The sequence below is a fragment of the Macaca nemestrina genome, chromosome 8, assembly GCF_043159975.1.
Source record: "Macaca nemestrina isolate mMacNem1 chromosome 8, mMacNem.hap1, whole genome shotgun sequence".
In the NCBI taxonomy this organism is placed as follows: Eukaryota; Metazoa; Chordata; class Mammalia; order Primates; family Cercopithecidae; genus Macaca; species Macaca nemestrina.
In genome coordinates this window covers 131,754,399-131,769,925 of record NC_092132.1, presented here as the reverse complement: position 1 = coordinate 131,769,925, position 15,527 = coordinate 131,754,399, and the positions used below count along the sequence as shown (strand labels likewise).

Genomic DNA, 15,527 nt, shown 5'->3' with positions numbered 1-15,527 from the left:
CCCATAGAAGGATCCAGTCCTCGTGGGGTTCAAGGTACCCCATATTTGGATTCACCTCATGTTTTCCAAAAACCTCTGATGAACCAGGCATGCGTGCTCCCCACAACCCTGATGCGGCTATTATTGGCCTCAATTTACAAATAAAGAATCTGAGCTGCAGAGAAATAAGTGACTTGTCAAAGGTCACCGGGCTAGGAGGTGGTCAAGGGAGAGGTCCCACACCAAGGCCAGTGGGTTTTTTATGGCGTCACAGAGGTCACCAGGCAAAGAGCTCTAAGGGTCTTTAGCAGAGCATCTGGGTCCCAGGTCACAAATGTCCCCACCCACACCCCCATTATATGGAGAGACAGAAAAGCACAGGGAGAGAGCTGGGCTGGTGCCGTGGTCCCCCAACCCTGTGTCCCACTAACAAGAAGAGTCCTTTGGAAGGCTGGGTGGTGTCTCCACTGGGAATGTTCATTCATTTGGCAAATATCTATGAACCACTGATATGGTGCCCCTAGCACTGTGTTTAGCAGGGTGAAGAAAGTCAGGTCTGGAAGAGGAGACACTCAGCAGGGCTTCGAGTATACGCATATAGAAAGCGATTGGCTATTTTTATTTTCCAAGAACAAATGGGAGGAAACAGGGCAGAAACCATCACATGGGCGACTTAGATTGGACATGCAAACACTTTGGAGGGGACAACTGCTCAGTAGTTCGCCAGGAAAAGTTAAAAGCAGCATGGATTCCCAGGCATCTTATTGTTTTAGAATCTCTCTCTCTCTTTTTTTCTTTTTCTTTTTTTTGAGACAGGGTCTCACTTTGTCACCCAGGTGGAGTGCAGTGGCACGATCATGGCTTACTGCAACCTCTGCCTCCCTGGCTCAGGTGATCCTCCCACCTCAGCCCCGGAAGTAGCTGGGACCACAGGTGCTGGGACCACAGGTGCTGGGACCACAGGCACGCACTATCACAGTCAGCTAATTTTTGTATTTGTTGTAGAGCTAGTGTTCACCATGTTGCTCAGGCTGGTCTCAAACTCCTAAGCTCAAGCAATCTGCCCACCTTGGCCTCCCAAAGTGCTGGGATTACAGGTGTGAACCACTGTGCCTGGCCCTTTTAAAAATCTTGAGGCAAGAGAGGAATTACACATTCCTTTCTCATTCAGGCCTGGGTCGATTTCATTGGTGACCAAGGTTGCTGTTTCTCGATCTTTTCAGTAGCTTTCTGAGGCTTGGAGTAGTTCGTACCTTGAGGTTCGTTTGTCCAGGGCACCCTACCTGGTCCTCTCCCGTCCTTAAGCACAGACAGTAGGGAGAACCTCCCTGGGGAGCCAGGCATATTTGCATTTCTGCCTTAACCACAGATGAAGGTTTTGTGGGCTATGACCTTGCATGGATCCTTTGAGGTTCCACCGTGCTCTGGGCTGCCCACTAGAGGATGCCTCCTGGGAAACTAGAAGAAAACTTGCAGTGGGAGTTGTAAGTCCTGAAGGCATTCACTCCTCTGCCACGCATCCACCAGGAAGTAAAGGGGTCTGGATCAGCAGACCTTCGGCTGCTGGAAGGATGTGGACAGAAGGCACTAAAGTGATGGCCGGACTCCTCCAATCCTGAAGGCATCTAATGCTCAGTCTCAGGTCTACCCTTCTGTAAAAGGATGAGACGGTCTCTAGGGTTGCTTTTGGCTAAGGGGAGGGGAAACAAACGTGCTCTGAGTGCTTCCCACGTGTTGCCCTGTGCCCTGAACTGCACACAGGTTGTCTCTCTTAGTGAATCACTCCAACAGCCTTGTGGGATAGACACTATCTCCCATCTCCAGCTGAGGAAACTGGCCCAAAGAGACTCCGTAACTTGTGAAGACAGCACCGTTAGCAAGCAGCAGCCTCGGGGTTCAGATCTGAAACTCTTTGTCTTTGAAGAGGATGGTGCCGATTGTGGGATGGGAAATGACCCTTTGCCCCCTGCTGGACTGACCCCAGGTGTCCTGTTCAGAGCAGAGGTGACAGAACCTTTGGGGACAGGCCCCAGCATCTCCTTGTTGGTACCCTGTCCTGCCCACCACATTTGGATGCCCTTGGCAGTGAAAGCCCTGCTTGGGCCCAGCCCCACTGCCTCGCAGTCCTGTGGAGGAGTAGGGAGTTCCGGGAGAGCCGGAGGGGGAAGGGGCTGGTGGAAACTCCCAAGGCAGCAGGCACCGGGGCTGGGAGTGGGGAGGAGGGACACGGGGGTGGGCTCCAGGCTTTTCCCCACACTTCCTCAGGGATCGCTTTACATAACCAGGGCTGCTTAGTCACCGCTTTTTACTTTTTTTTTGGAAACAATTTTCTCAGCATCACAGCTCCCGTCTCCATCCCTTACTAGTCACCAGTGCTAGGGAAGTCCCTTTTCTCCCGTTCCCTAGGCAACCCAGCACATTTGCCTTTCAAATGATCCAAGGCCTGGGCGGGGGTAGGAGTTCCCTCCCCCTGTACCCGGGCCTCCCACACAGCCACTCCTGCCTCAGTTGGCTATGTCATGTGGCCCAGCCACCCGAATTCATTTGGGAAAACCAGACTCCTTGCCTGGCCTCCGCCACTACCCCAGACCCTCACATGTTTGGTCTTTGAGTTTGGCTCAGGCTCAGGGACCCCAGCTCATGGGTGGAGGGGCCTATGTTGGACTTCAGATATGGCAGGTTCTCCCCCTTCCTCCCTGGGGAAGAGGGGGGAGCCGACCAGGCATCTTCCGCAGGTGACAGAGCTGGGCCTCTCTCAGCAAGGCCCAGGAAACCCGGGGGGCTGAAGCCACCCGCTCTGCCACCATTCCCCAGGAACAGGACCTGCTGACCTCAGTTCCCCCTCTTTAATCTCAGCAGCTGTAGTGGACGAGAGGATCTGGGATTCCATCTTGTTCTTTCAGTCGCTCTGTGGCTTTCTCACTATTGCTCGTGTCAGCCTTGACTGGACAGAGGTGTCCAAGTGCTTGGGAAACTGAGACTTGAGATGGGAGTGAGGGTGGGTGGGGAAGAGGTCTCTCGGGCTGGGTGCCAGAAACACTGCACAGAGACTGGATGAGCCCTAATACACTCCCCTTTAAAAGGCCATAATGTTGATCTTAGTGATACAAGGCGCCTTACCAGTGGGCTTGATAACTATGAATTAAGAGCAATCATGTGAGCTATAAAAATAGAGTAGCGCAAACTCACAGAGCACATGGGAACCTCTCCCTCATTCATTCAACACACACTGTCGAGCACCTACTCTGTGCTAAGCATGGTGCAAGTCCTTGAGACACCATCAGATCCAGACCTCTGCTTTTGGGGGTGTGAAAATACCCGACCCATCCATCAGAGAGTTTCAGGGAACTGACATTTTTAGAAGGTCAACGGACCACATACAGAAAGAAAAAGTCTCATCTGGGCACCGGGGAGTGCTAATTAAGAAAAAAGTCTCTTAGAATGTCTTCTTCAAGCAAAAGTTCTTAACCTAGGACTCATGAATAGTCTTCGAGGGGTCTGCAGATGACCACAAATTACAAAATTGTATATGTTTGTATATGCTTGCATGTATATTTCCCTAGGGAGAGCCCGACCACTTTCATCTGATTGGCATCTCTGATCCTCCAGGAGGTTAAGGACCCTTTTATTAGCAGCTGGCCTAGCTTTGGAGGCAGCATGTTTTAGGGTATCCTGAGAGTGACAGCCCCCATACACATCACACCTGGAGGTTAGTGTCCTCAGTGGTAACTGAGTAACCAACCTCCCAGGACTCCTGGCATTTGCTTCTACCAGAGTCATAGGGACGACCACTAGGTCCCTCAGCCTTCCTGCCCAGACCCATAATGGGGAGCAGCAATCCCCGGAGGTTCCAGCTGCCAGCAACCGCAGGTTCCACCTCAGCCAGAGGGTACTGGTCAGGCACCTGTTCCATGCAGAAGCAGCGCACCTGGTTGAGTAGGGCTCCTGAGGTTTGGGTAGGGGTACCTGGGCCGGGTCTTACACTTCCCTGGGGGAGGGTTGGGGCAACCCAGGACTTCTCAGGGCTCTGTCTCCCCCATTCCAACCTAACTTTTATTTTGTTTCTATATTTAGATCCTTTCTCAGTCCTTTCTTGAGAATAAGTGAGTGATGCTAAGCAATGTTCTTTGTGCTTTCATTCTGTGTTCCCTCTGGGGAAGGATGGGCATGGCTGTCTAATGTGGATGGCAGATGTCTATGGACGAATGCCTCCTGGGATTTCTGTGTGACCAGCCTTCTCTTGCCTTTGGCTTAAGGCTCGACTTCCTCACTGGATGCTGGTGCCCGGAACTGCCCTGTAGGGATGAGGCCCTCCAAAGGCAGTGGCCCAGCTGCTCCTGTGGGTACCCAGTGGCTTTCTTATGGCGGTGGTCAGGTGCTCAGTGAGAGGCCTAAGGTTCTGGGTGGAACCAGATTCCAGGATTCAGTTAGGATCCAACTAGGGTCGTTGTTTTCAGCGAGATCTCACAGCAGCGACCGTCATGATGACAGTAATGAATAATGCCTCCCTAACACATGCTGTGGTGGTTTTTTTTTTTTTTTTTTTGAGACGGGGTCTTACTCTGTTACCCAACCTCCCATGCTCAAGTCATCCTCCCGCCCCAGACAGGCAAGTAACTGGGACCACAGGCACATGCCACCACGCCCAGCTAATTTTTTGTGTGTTTTTGGTAGAGATGGAGTTTTGCCACGTTACTCAGGCTGGTCCTGAGCTCAAGTGATCTGCCCACCTTGGCCTCCCACAGTGCTGGGATTACAGGGGTGGGCCACCACGCTCGCCTGGCCGACACATGCTGCTTTCAGGCACTTCCTGCCCACCAGGACGGGAGAGAGCACTGGCTTTGAAGTTATAGCAGGAGGTTGAACCCCTGAGTGACTCTCTTTGGTCCAGTGACCTTGGGAAGGTCACGCAACCTCTCTGGGCCTCAATGTCTACATATGTAGTAGGAGGCTGGGGACACCCGACTGCAGGCTGTTGTGGGGATTATGGACACAGCCCCTGGCCCACAGCAGGTGCCCCATCTTTGCTGGTTTTCTTCTGTCCCTGTTACCAGCACCCCAGCAACCTGCTACCAAACTGAGTAGATGATGATATGTAAGTGGAGAGGGTGTCAGGATTGAAGGAAGCTCTGAAGGTTTTATGGAAGAGGTGGGGCTTGCATCAAACAGCAACAGCAATAAACACACACAGCACACTTGGAGTGGGGGATGGGGTCAGGAATCAAAGACAAGAACGAGAACCAGAGAAGGAAGGAAGGGAAGGGACAGAGCGTGGTTATCTTGGAGTTGCTTTTAAAATTTGTCATTGATGCCTTGATTTGAAGGAAACTGAGGCAGTGGAGTGGCTGAGACAGGCCTCCTAGCCTTTAATTCTGGCCCTGCTGCCAGCGACTGGATGTGACCCTGTAGCCAACCTCCCGACCTCCCGTCCCGGGAGATGCGCCAGGCTTGGGTGCTGCCAGCCGGGAGCCTGATTTAGCGTACGCCTTGTTAGGAGAAGCTAATTAACAAACCTGCATTTAAATAAGCAGCCGCCCGGGTGTTTGTAACCACCGCCTTATTGAATTGTGACAAGTTATTAGCCCTTGCATGTTAAATGAAACAGAAGCATCCAGGAAAAACCCCTAAATCCAATCTGCATAAAGCAGATTCCTGCTGAGAAAATGACGGCAGCAAAAACTGATTCACTCGCCGCTTTGGGGAGAACTCCAGGCCTCCCTTCCTTCGAGGTTACATAACCCTCTGTCAACAGCGACATCAGGAGAAAGGCAGCGAGCTGGAGGGGGGACCGTCAGGGACGCTTTGGGCTCCATCTGGGCGTCACCTTTTGTGGGTGCCGGGGACACGGCTTGCGTGAAGGAACAGGAACAGGCCACGTGTGCACAGTTTGTGCATGTGAGCTGTGTCCGGGCCTGCTCCTCAGACCCCAGTGTGTCCGGAACACTATGCTGCCCACTCTGGACCCACTTTTCCCAGGCCTAGATGCTGCTCCCATGGCAGTGGGATGACAGGGCAGCTCAGCACAGACCCACGGGGGCCTGGCAACTTCTCTCTGCATTTCCTCAAATGAGGGGAAGCTAGGAGCAAGGTCAGCATGTGGTGCCCTGACAATTCTTTTTTGGAGGAAAAAAGCTGTTGGCCCTCAACTGTCTTCAACCAAGGATACTGGAACCGGAATTGAGTGCTGCTGTGTCCTCAGTTAAATTCCTGCCCTCCTGGGGGCACCTATGGGAATCTGGCCCAGGTGCCCCTCAGCATTTCCTGCCCAGTGCCGAGGACAGAGCCACAGCCATATCGAGACCCCAGATGTCCTCCAACGTGTCCTCTCGGAGACGCCCTATCTCTGGAATGGGGTAAGGTTCTAATAGGCACATTGAGGTCGGTGGTCTGGTTTGGAATAGATCCGCCATGTGCTGCCTGGCCACAGATCCTGCTCCTGCTCCCTGAGAGAGGAGGATTGAGACACAAGCCCAGAGAGGGAGGCAGGGGTGATCCGGGGTGTGAAGGAGTCAGATGGGCTCTGCCACCTGCTAGCAGCATGGCCTGGGAAAGTTACTGATCCTCCCTAAGCCTGAGTCCTCATTCAAAACAGGAGCAACAGCGACCATGCCAGGTCCTCGGAGAAGCCACCGCAGTCTGGCATCAAGGAAGCTGTCAACGACTGTGAATAGAGGAGGAAAAGAGCAGACCGACAGGCAAACGTGGAGCTGCATTTTCTGGGCTTTGCTGCTGTTCCTCCTGGAGACAACGGGGCTACTCTAAAGAATGTAGGTTTAAAATCTCAGCTCTGCTCCTTACTACGTTCTGTACCCCTGGATAGGTGGATTCACTTCTTTGAACCACAGCCTTCTTGTACGTCAAGTAGGGTCAGTACTTATTTCGCAGTGTTATAGTGGGGATGAAATAAGATAATGCATGTTTAGAAAGTGCCCAGCGTGGAGTAGAAACTGAACACATCCTGGCTCTCTTTCCCTTCCTCCTACCCCCTTCATCCGGCTTTTTGTCTCCCAGCAATAGAAACACTAAACCGTCCGTTCTGGAGGGGCTCTGGATTAGTGGTACCACGGAAAGAACACTCTAGTACATTCTAGTATTCTGGGGCATGTGTTCCTTCGAGTTAGGATGGGACCTCTGGTAAGAGGCTAGGTATATTTCTTTTTTTGTTTTTTTTTGAGACAGGGTCTTGCTCTGCTGCCAAGGCTAGAGAGCAGTGGTGTGACAGCTCACTACAGCCTCGACCTTCTGGGTTCAAGCAATTCTCTGGCCTCAGCCTCCTGAGTAGCTGGGACTACAGTTACATGCCACCATGTCTGGCAATTTTTTTAGTTTTTGTAGAGACGGTGGCCTTGTCATGTTGCCCAGGCTTCTCTCGAGCTCCTGGGCTCAAGCAATCCTCCCACCTCGGCCTCCCAAAGTGCTTGGATTACAGGCATGAGCCACCATGCCTGACCCCTCTGGATTTTGAAACCCTGTCTATTAGTGGCTTTTTAAAAAGTTGCTAGGGCAGCAGCTTGGGGGAGCAAAAAGGAAGCCATCTCTTTCTCCTCAGTCCTTCTAACAGTCATCAAATCTTCATTTGAGTGATCAAAGCTTGTTCACCAGAGCACACTTCATACAAAGCTCCATGCCAGGGACTGAGGGATTGTCAATACCGAGGGACTCCTATGCAGGAAAGAGGGCTGGCCCCCACTCCCCCACCCTTTTTTTTTTTTTTCGAGACAGGGTCTTGCTCTTTCACCCAGGCTAAAGTGCAGTGGTATCATCACGGCTCACTGCAGCCTCAACCTCCCAGGCCCAAGTGATCCTCCCACCTCAGCATCCCTAGTAGCTGGGACCACAGGTGTGTATCACCATTCCTGGCTAATTAAAAATTTTTTTTGTAGAGACAAGGTCTCTGTGTGTTGCCCAGGCTGGTCTCGAACTCCTGGGTGCAAGCAATCCTCCTGCCTCAGCTTCCCAAGGGTGCTGGGATTACAGGCGTAAGCCACTGTGCCCGGCTGAAGGCTGGTCCCTTCTAATGGGGATTCTGATGTTTGGGCAGGAGAGGAGTCTGCAGGGGTGGGTTCCTCTAGGAACACTATCGTGGAGGGTGGTAGGATTTGCACAGGTGAGGAGAGGGGTCGTATTTTTCTAAAAGAATGAAATATAATGAGTGGAGTTGAGGAGTTGGGGTCTGCCTTTAGATACACCAGCCAGGTTAGCATAAAGAGTTTGTTCTGGAGAAGTGGTCAGAGGGCAAGAATTACCTTGAGTATTACAATCTCAAACTGATCTAGCCTTGAGAATGTTCCTTCCATCAGGTCTGGAAATTGGCAGAGGCGGGGGAGGGGGGATACCAATATTTTGATGGGTGAGTTTTATCCCATGGCACCCATACCCTCTCCTTGTAGTCAGAAATGACTCAGTACAGATTTCCAGTTGGCTGGTGATGGCAAAGAGAAAAGAGGAGTTACCTTCTGAGGATAATACTTGCTTCTCTCTGCCACTGCTTATTCAGTCAACAAACAGTTGTTGGGGGTAAGGCCAATTAAACATGGCCTCCACTCTCAAGTACTTGAGTCTGGTTGGGGAGTCAGAGAAATAAACCACCACTACTACTCCTACGGCTTCGACTATGAGTAATTGCGTGACGGTGCTAAGTTCCCTGATGGGGAATGTGGGAGTTTCCTAGACGAGAGGGGGCTCAGTGCTGCCCCAAAGAAGCTGGGTCACAGGAGGGCCTTGTGAAGGGTGAAATGTTTCAGCTCAGCCTTAAAAGAAGATCTAGGTAGATGAGGGGGTCGAGGTGAGGGCTGGGGAAGGGAAGGGTTTACGTTTCGTTGCTAACGTGTTGTGAATGGGCCTGTGGAGTGTGCAGCGGGAGGTGTGCAATGGGCCCACAGGCTTGGAGCTCTGGCAGAGGAAAAGTGGGTGTGGCTGGAGCCTTCAGGGATGTATGGGCTCATCCTGGGAACATATGAAGGGAAGGGGGATGCTGGGAGAACCGGGATCATCAGGCGGGAAGCCAGGTAGAGGGAGGGAACCTGGGAAGGATGTTGAGAAGAACGGGCCAAAAGGGCAGGTGGCAGTGGGATCCAGGTAGCTGAAAGAAGGGAGGGGTTTCAAAATGGGAGAGGGCTTCTAACTATCACAGAGAAACCCCTGGGACAAGAACTGCACACTTCCATCAGAAGTGGCTGCCAGGGGGACAAAGAAGGAGCAGGGAAAGACAAATGGGAAGAGAAGAGGGAGAAATGGCGAGTGCAGCCTGCTCTTAGGAGGAAGCCATGTGGCTGTGAGGGCCCATGAGAGGTGACACAGGGAGGGAAGGCTTTAGAAGCTCTGAGTTATGGCAGTGGGGACCGAGGTTGGCAGGTCAGGGCACAAGCAGGGTCCTGGTGGCGTTCAGAGTCTCACCCATACTGAGAGGAGTGCCCAGGACAAATACCTACGCACCTCCCAGCCTGGGCCTCAGTTTCCTCACCTGTAAACTGGAGGGGATGGACCACAGGCTTGCTAGGTCTCTTTTTAACTCTAAAATATGACTGTTCTGATGGTTATTCATATGCTACGAATTCTAAATTGATACAAGGATTCTACATTGATAGAAATTCTAAATTCTGGATGGCATTTTAGTAACATGTACCAAAAAGCCTTTGAATATGCAAAACCTTTGACCCCTGAGAATTTATTCTCAGAAAGTCACCACAGAGGTGAATGAAGAGTTATGTATTCACAACTTTGTTCATTGTAGCGTTGGTGATAATATAAAAAAAATAGATACAACCTAATGTCCAATAGTAGAGGATTGGCTGAGTAAATTATAGTACATCCATATGGTAAACTACTTCTGCACTAAAAATCATGGTTTAGAAGATTATGTGTTGACATGGGAAAATGTTAATGATATATTGCTAAGTAAGAAAGCAGGCTACATTGCAGAATGTACAGTATGATACATTCATTTTCAAAATTTTTGATTAGGACACAGACCAAATCTTTAATTAATGTCATTTTTTTTCTTTTCTTGGCAAGCAAGAAGAGTATTATCTAGAATAATGTAACTAAAAAATGAAACAGAAAGACAGTTATACACTAAGTGTGTTCACAGGAATTTTTAAGTCATTAGGATGGAGAGTAGGCTGTCAGTGAGTCAAGGAAGCGGAGAAATTCTGGAACTATAGAATTTTAGAAGCGGAAATCACCCCTAGAGATCGTCGGGCCCAACCTCACTTTTTTCAAGACGAAGAAATTCAAGCTCCCAGTGAAGTCTAGACAGTGACTAGTCAGAGATGGGGGTGGGTGCCAGCCTCGAACTAGAGTATTGCAACCTCCAGTTTATGCTGATATGTTTGCCACCCCTCAGAGAGACCCCACTGATACGTAAGAGATGACTCTATTCCTAAGCCCCCTGAGGTGGGGCTGTGGGCCCCTCTCTTCCTCCCAGCCCCTGAAGACCTACGCAGCTCGAAGCTGCTCCAGGCCACAGGAAGGTACGTGGGCCCACTGCAGAGCTCTGGGGCAATGTCTCCAGCAGCATGGGGGTCCTCTGTGAGCTGATCCAGTGCCCCAAAGGGAAATCAGTCTCTGGGTGGCCCAGAGCTAGGTTTCACTGTCTTCCCAAGAAATGGATGCTCACCTTGTCAAACACTTTGTGACAGACATGATTCTCATTCCTCCAAAAAAGATTCCTCTCTGCCTCCCACTCTGCTAACCCTCCAATGCAAAGACAGCACTTCATTTTCACTGAGCTCAACTTTCCGGGGACAGGTGCAACGGCAGATGCCCTGTAGTCCATGTTGATTTGGTAATTCTGTAGCATGCTTTCCGATGCAAGAGAGAGGGTGTCGGGCCTGGCCTTCCAGGATGGGGAGTCCACTGCCTCTTCTCTGGTCCCATGGCCCACTGACCCCCATGGCCACTCCGTCATCCCTCTCCCAGGCCACTGCATAGCCTGCTAGCAGATCTCCCTGCTTCTCCCTGTCAACCCTCTCTAAGTGTCAGCCCCAGAGCTGTGGTCTTTATTTCATAGGCCTGTTAACTCCCTTTTGTCATCCTTCAACCATTGCATGGGCTGTTTGGTGATTCCTTCCTTCCTTCCTTCCTTCCTTCCTTCCTTCCTTCCTTCCTTCCTTCCTTCCTTCCTTCCTTCTTTCACTCATTCATTTATTCATCACACGTGCAGGCAGAGAGCTAGGTGCAGCTTTGCCCTTAAGGAGGTCACAGCCCAGAGTGGGGGCAGAGACCTATAGAACCGCTTATCCTCAGGCCATGTGGAAGCACTTCCTAAGCGGGTAGATACAGGAATTCAAGGGATGAGGAGAGCCTTGATGGCTGAGGTAGACCAGGAAGCCTGCGTACATAGGTGGGATTTGAACCATGCCTTGACATACGGTTGGGGGAAGAGGGACACGGAGGAGGAAGACATCCCTGGCAAGGCCCCCAAGCATGGCAACAGCTTAGCAGGGGCAGAAAACACCAGGGATATCTTGGGGTTGCTGGGGCTGGTTGGGATGATGGGATTACGTGGGATCAAGGGGGAAATAAAAGCTGGGCTGGGGCCTGACCTTGAAGGGTCTTGTGGCTACCTTTGAAGGCTCAGTGTTCTAGTTCCGAATTTGTACATTTTACAGGCTTCTGGAGAAATGAAGAGTTGGCTCCTTTCTCAGCAAACAGACGGGGTTTAATTGCTGTTACTGTCAGTGTAGTTGCAAATATCATATAAAAAGGGCTTTTTGGCTAATTGTTTTTAGAAGAAAAATTCAAGAACTATGTATAGATATTATGCATCCAGGGTACTTTAAAGATCAAACTGTTTATATTACCCTTAAATACAGTCTTTAGCAGGCGGCACTGGGCTCTGTGAGTAACTGGGACACACGATGACCCCCCAGGGCTTAAGATGCTGGAACAATATGACAGCGTTACTTTACTTCTGAAGGGAGATGGGGGTAGTCAGCCACTACCCTTTGATTGGCCAGAGGACCACAGGAATAGAGATCTAAGCTGGGTAATGTTGCTGCACCATTGCCCTAAAGGGCTGCCTCTTCACGCAGACAACCAACCTCCCCACCCCATACACACACAGAAAGAGCTGGATTCCACGGGCTTCTGGGGGTGCAAGGGGAAGGGGCTGCCATATCTAGTGGGCTCCTGGAGAAGCTCGGGCTGAGGAGCAGAGAAGGGAGCAGCCTCAGAGCTTCTCATCTTGTCTCCGGTCCTGCAGTCTTCTTTCCTCACCCGCAAATGGTACAGAGAGGAGTTTTGAGCCGTACAAATAAAGCAAATTCATATCTGCTCATTGCCATCCTGTCCTCATGCTCAACCCTCTCTCAAATTTTAATTTGGGAGCTTTTAGAAAGGCAAATTTATTTGTGACACCATCCAAATTCTATTTTATTGGAATCCTCTTCTCCAAGGGTGCGATTGACTACCGAGAAAGCTGTGGGCTTCTCCTTTTGATATTTTCCCAAGCTCTCTGTGTGTTTGCGCGTGCTAGTGTGTGTGCGCGCACACGAGTGCACATTCATTTTAGGGTCCTCTACATATTTTACGTACAAACACATAATGCATATTCACAAGGCAGCCACAGAAGTGTATATATATTCATCACATGTATGTGTAACTCAGTGCAGACTCCTGGAAGCCAATATTTAAGTTATCGTATTTAATTTATTCAACAAACATTTAATAAGCACTTACTCTTCATTAAACACTGTCCTAGGCCCTGGGTGTACAGCAATAAACAAGTTAGACAAAGCCCTTGCCTTAGGGGGCTAACATTTGAAAGCACTGTTTTTTTTTTTTTTTTTTTAGACAGGGTCTCACTCCGTCTCCCAGGCTGGACTGCAGTGGTGTGATCATGGCTCACTGCAGCCTTGAATTCCTACATTCAAGTGATCTTCCCACCTCAGCCTCCGGAGTAGCTGGGACTACAGGTACACGCCACCACACCTGGTTGATTCAAAGAACTTTTTTTTTTTTGGGTAGCGACAGGGTCTCACTATGTTGCCCACACTGGTCTGGAATTCCTGAGCTCAAGGGATCCACCTGCCTCAGCCTCCCAAAGTGCTGGGATCATAGGGATGAGCCACAGCACCCAGCTTGGATTTTTAGTATGAGGTTTCCAAACACATGTGAGGGAATCTGTGTGGACAGTCACAGAAGGAGCTGGCTAGGTCAATAGATCAGCACTCCCTTAATCCGGGAGAGAGCCATTTGGGTGCAACAGTCCAAACAAAGGTGGCATTCGAGTTCCCTGCCGCAGGTGATGTCTCAGGGCTGTGGGGCCTTACCCTCATAGAACGCTTCCCAGTGCTTGTAAGGTGGAGATGAAAGAGCTGGGGATGAGGGTTGGTGGGCTCCCTGCTTTGTGGCCTGGCCTTAGATATTTACCCTACAGTGATATCAGGCCTTGTCCTTGGTCATATCCTTGCCATGAGTCCAGGTGATTTTCAATGTCTTCCTCTTCCATAGAGCCTTCCCTGCTCATCCCCATCCCAGTCATAACCAAAGATGCCTTCTTATGAGCTCATCCTACCTTCTGTCTGATTCACCCAGTGCTTCACGCGTGCTACTTTATTTTGATAGGTAGCAAATTTTGTTCTAAGTATATGTTGCTCTTTCAAGGAGCACTCATGGAACTTTTACCGACGTGGAGAGGAGGGACCCTGGCTTCTGCCCATAGGAGCTGTTGGCCTAGTAGGGAGACCAGCAAGCTAATCTGTAATCATAAGCAGAGAGCCAGGTATATGTCAGAGGTGTGTATAGGGTGCTATAGGGGCATTGTGGCGGGTGGTAGGGGGCAGGTGGCTCTCAGCAGAGGTGATGCTCAAATGCTCCCAAAAGAAACCACAGATTCCTCGGAGTGGGGCCCTTACTTAATTCTTTTTATATTCCCCACCATGATTGTAATAATCAAATTATCTTGCCCAGCAATTTAATTTTTAAGGACAAGTTTAAAATTGGATTACAAAATGATATATATTATAGAAAATTTGGAAAAACAGCTAAGCCCAAAGAATATAAAAATCACTCATAATCGTACTACCCAGACCTAACTATTACCAACATTTCGGTGCATACACTTTCCAGTTTCTTTTCTCCATACAACGAAAATGAATTGTGCTCGAATTACTTTTCATTTGCTTTTTCTTTTCGTGTAAAAAAATGGTACAAATATTTTGTCAGGTGCTTATATATTCATCTTCAACCATTTTAATGGCTGCATAATATTCTTTTTTCTTTTGTTTAGAGACAGAGTCTCATTCCGTCACCCAGGCTGGAGTGCAGTGGCATGATCTCAGCTCACTGCAACCTCTGCCTCCTGGGTTCAAGTGATTCTTCTGCCTCAGTCTCCTATGTAGCTGGGATTACAGGCGTGCACTACCACACCCAGCTAATTTTTGTGTGTGTGTGTGTATTTTTAGTAGAGGTGGGGTTTCACCATGTTGGCCAGGCTGGTATCGAACTCCTGACCTCAAGTGATCTGCCTACCTCAGCCTCCCAAAGTGCTGAGATTATAGACATGAGCCATTGTACCTGGTAGGTTGCATAATAGTCTATATAGTGCAATTTATTTGCCAACTGTGTCTTGTTGGACAAATGGGTCATTTCTAATATTTCATTATTATAAGTAACACAGGGATGAGTAGCATTGTGGATGAATTTTTGCTCACATCCATCATAATCTCCTTAATAATTATCTAATAGATAACAGTTCCTGCCTTATTTTGATAGGTATCATTCTTTATATAAATTTAGTGTAAATTCTAGAAGGAGATTGTTGGGCTGAAAGCTATACACATTTTAAAGGTGTTTCACGTTCAATACACACAGCCAAATAATGCTACAAAAGGATTTTTAACAATTTACACTCTCACCAGCACTCTATGAGAAGACATTGGATGGCATTTTATTAATTTATTTTTTAAAAAAACAAAACAAAACTCAAACATCGCCAATTGAATGGCCACAGTTGGGGAAGGGTAGGGAGAGGTGGTGGTGATTTCTCGTTTTTGTTTGCATTTCCAACTGCCAGGGTAGATTTTCATTTTTCATATCTTTATATTATATTTCTTTTGAAAAAATTTCCTATTCATGTCCTTTGCTCATTTTTTTACTTACTATTTTTCTATTGGTCAAAAACAAATAACAGCAAACATTTATTGAGTGCCTACTGTGTGCTAGGTATTATCCTATGCACTTTATAGACTGCCTTATTTCTTCTTTCAACAACCCTGTGAGAGGTACGTACAATTTTTCTTTTTTTTTTGAGACAGGGTCTTGCTCTGTCGCCCAAGTTGGAATGCAGTAGCTCGATCTCGGCTCACTGCAACCTCTGCCTCCCAGGTTCAAGCAATGCCTCAGCTTCCCTAGTAGCTGGGACCTATGCCAGCTAATTTTTGTATTTTTAGTAGAGACAGGGTTTTGCCATGTTGACCACCCTGGTCTCGAATTCCTGGCCTCAAGTAATACACCCACCTCAGCCTCCCAAAGTGCTGGGATGACAAGCATGAGCCACCACACCCAGCTGACCATACAACTATTATCTTACTGATTTGTAAGTA

The 15,527-nt window shown here is 49.1% G+C and overlaps 1 protein-coding gene and 1 long non-coding RNA gene across 3 annotated transcripts in view; one reads left to right on the top strand and one right to left on the bottom strand.

Annotated features, from left to right (window-relative positions):
* Window positions 1-15,527, bottom strand: part of LOC105482070 (phosphatidylethanolamine binding protein 4) — a 226,386-nt gene that overhangs the window by 64,870 nt on the left and 145,989 nt on the right. The gene's annotated exons all lie outside the window — the stretch shown is intronic.
* On the top strand, window positions 5,780-12,897 carry LOC105482069 (uncharacterized). The gene is made up of 3 exons (XR_011607159.1): window positions 5,780-6,332; window positions 6,572-6,746; window positions 12,775-12,897. It is a non-coding gene; the product is annotated as an uncharacterized lncRNA (long non-coding RNA).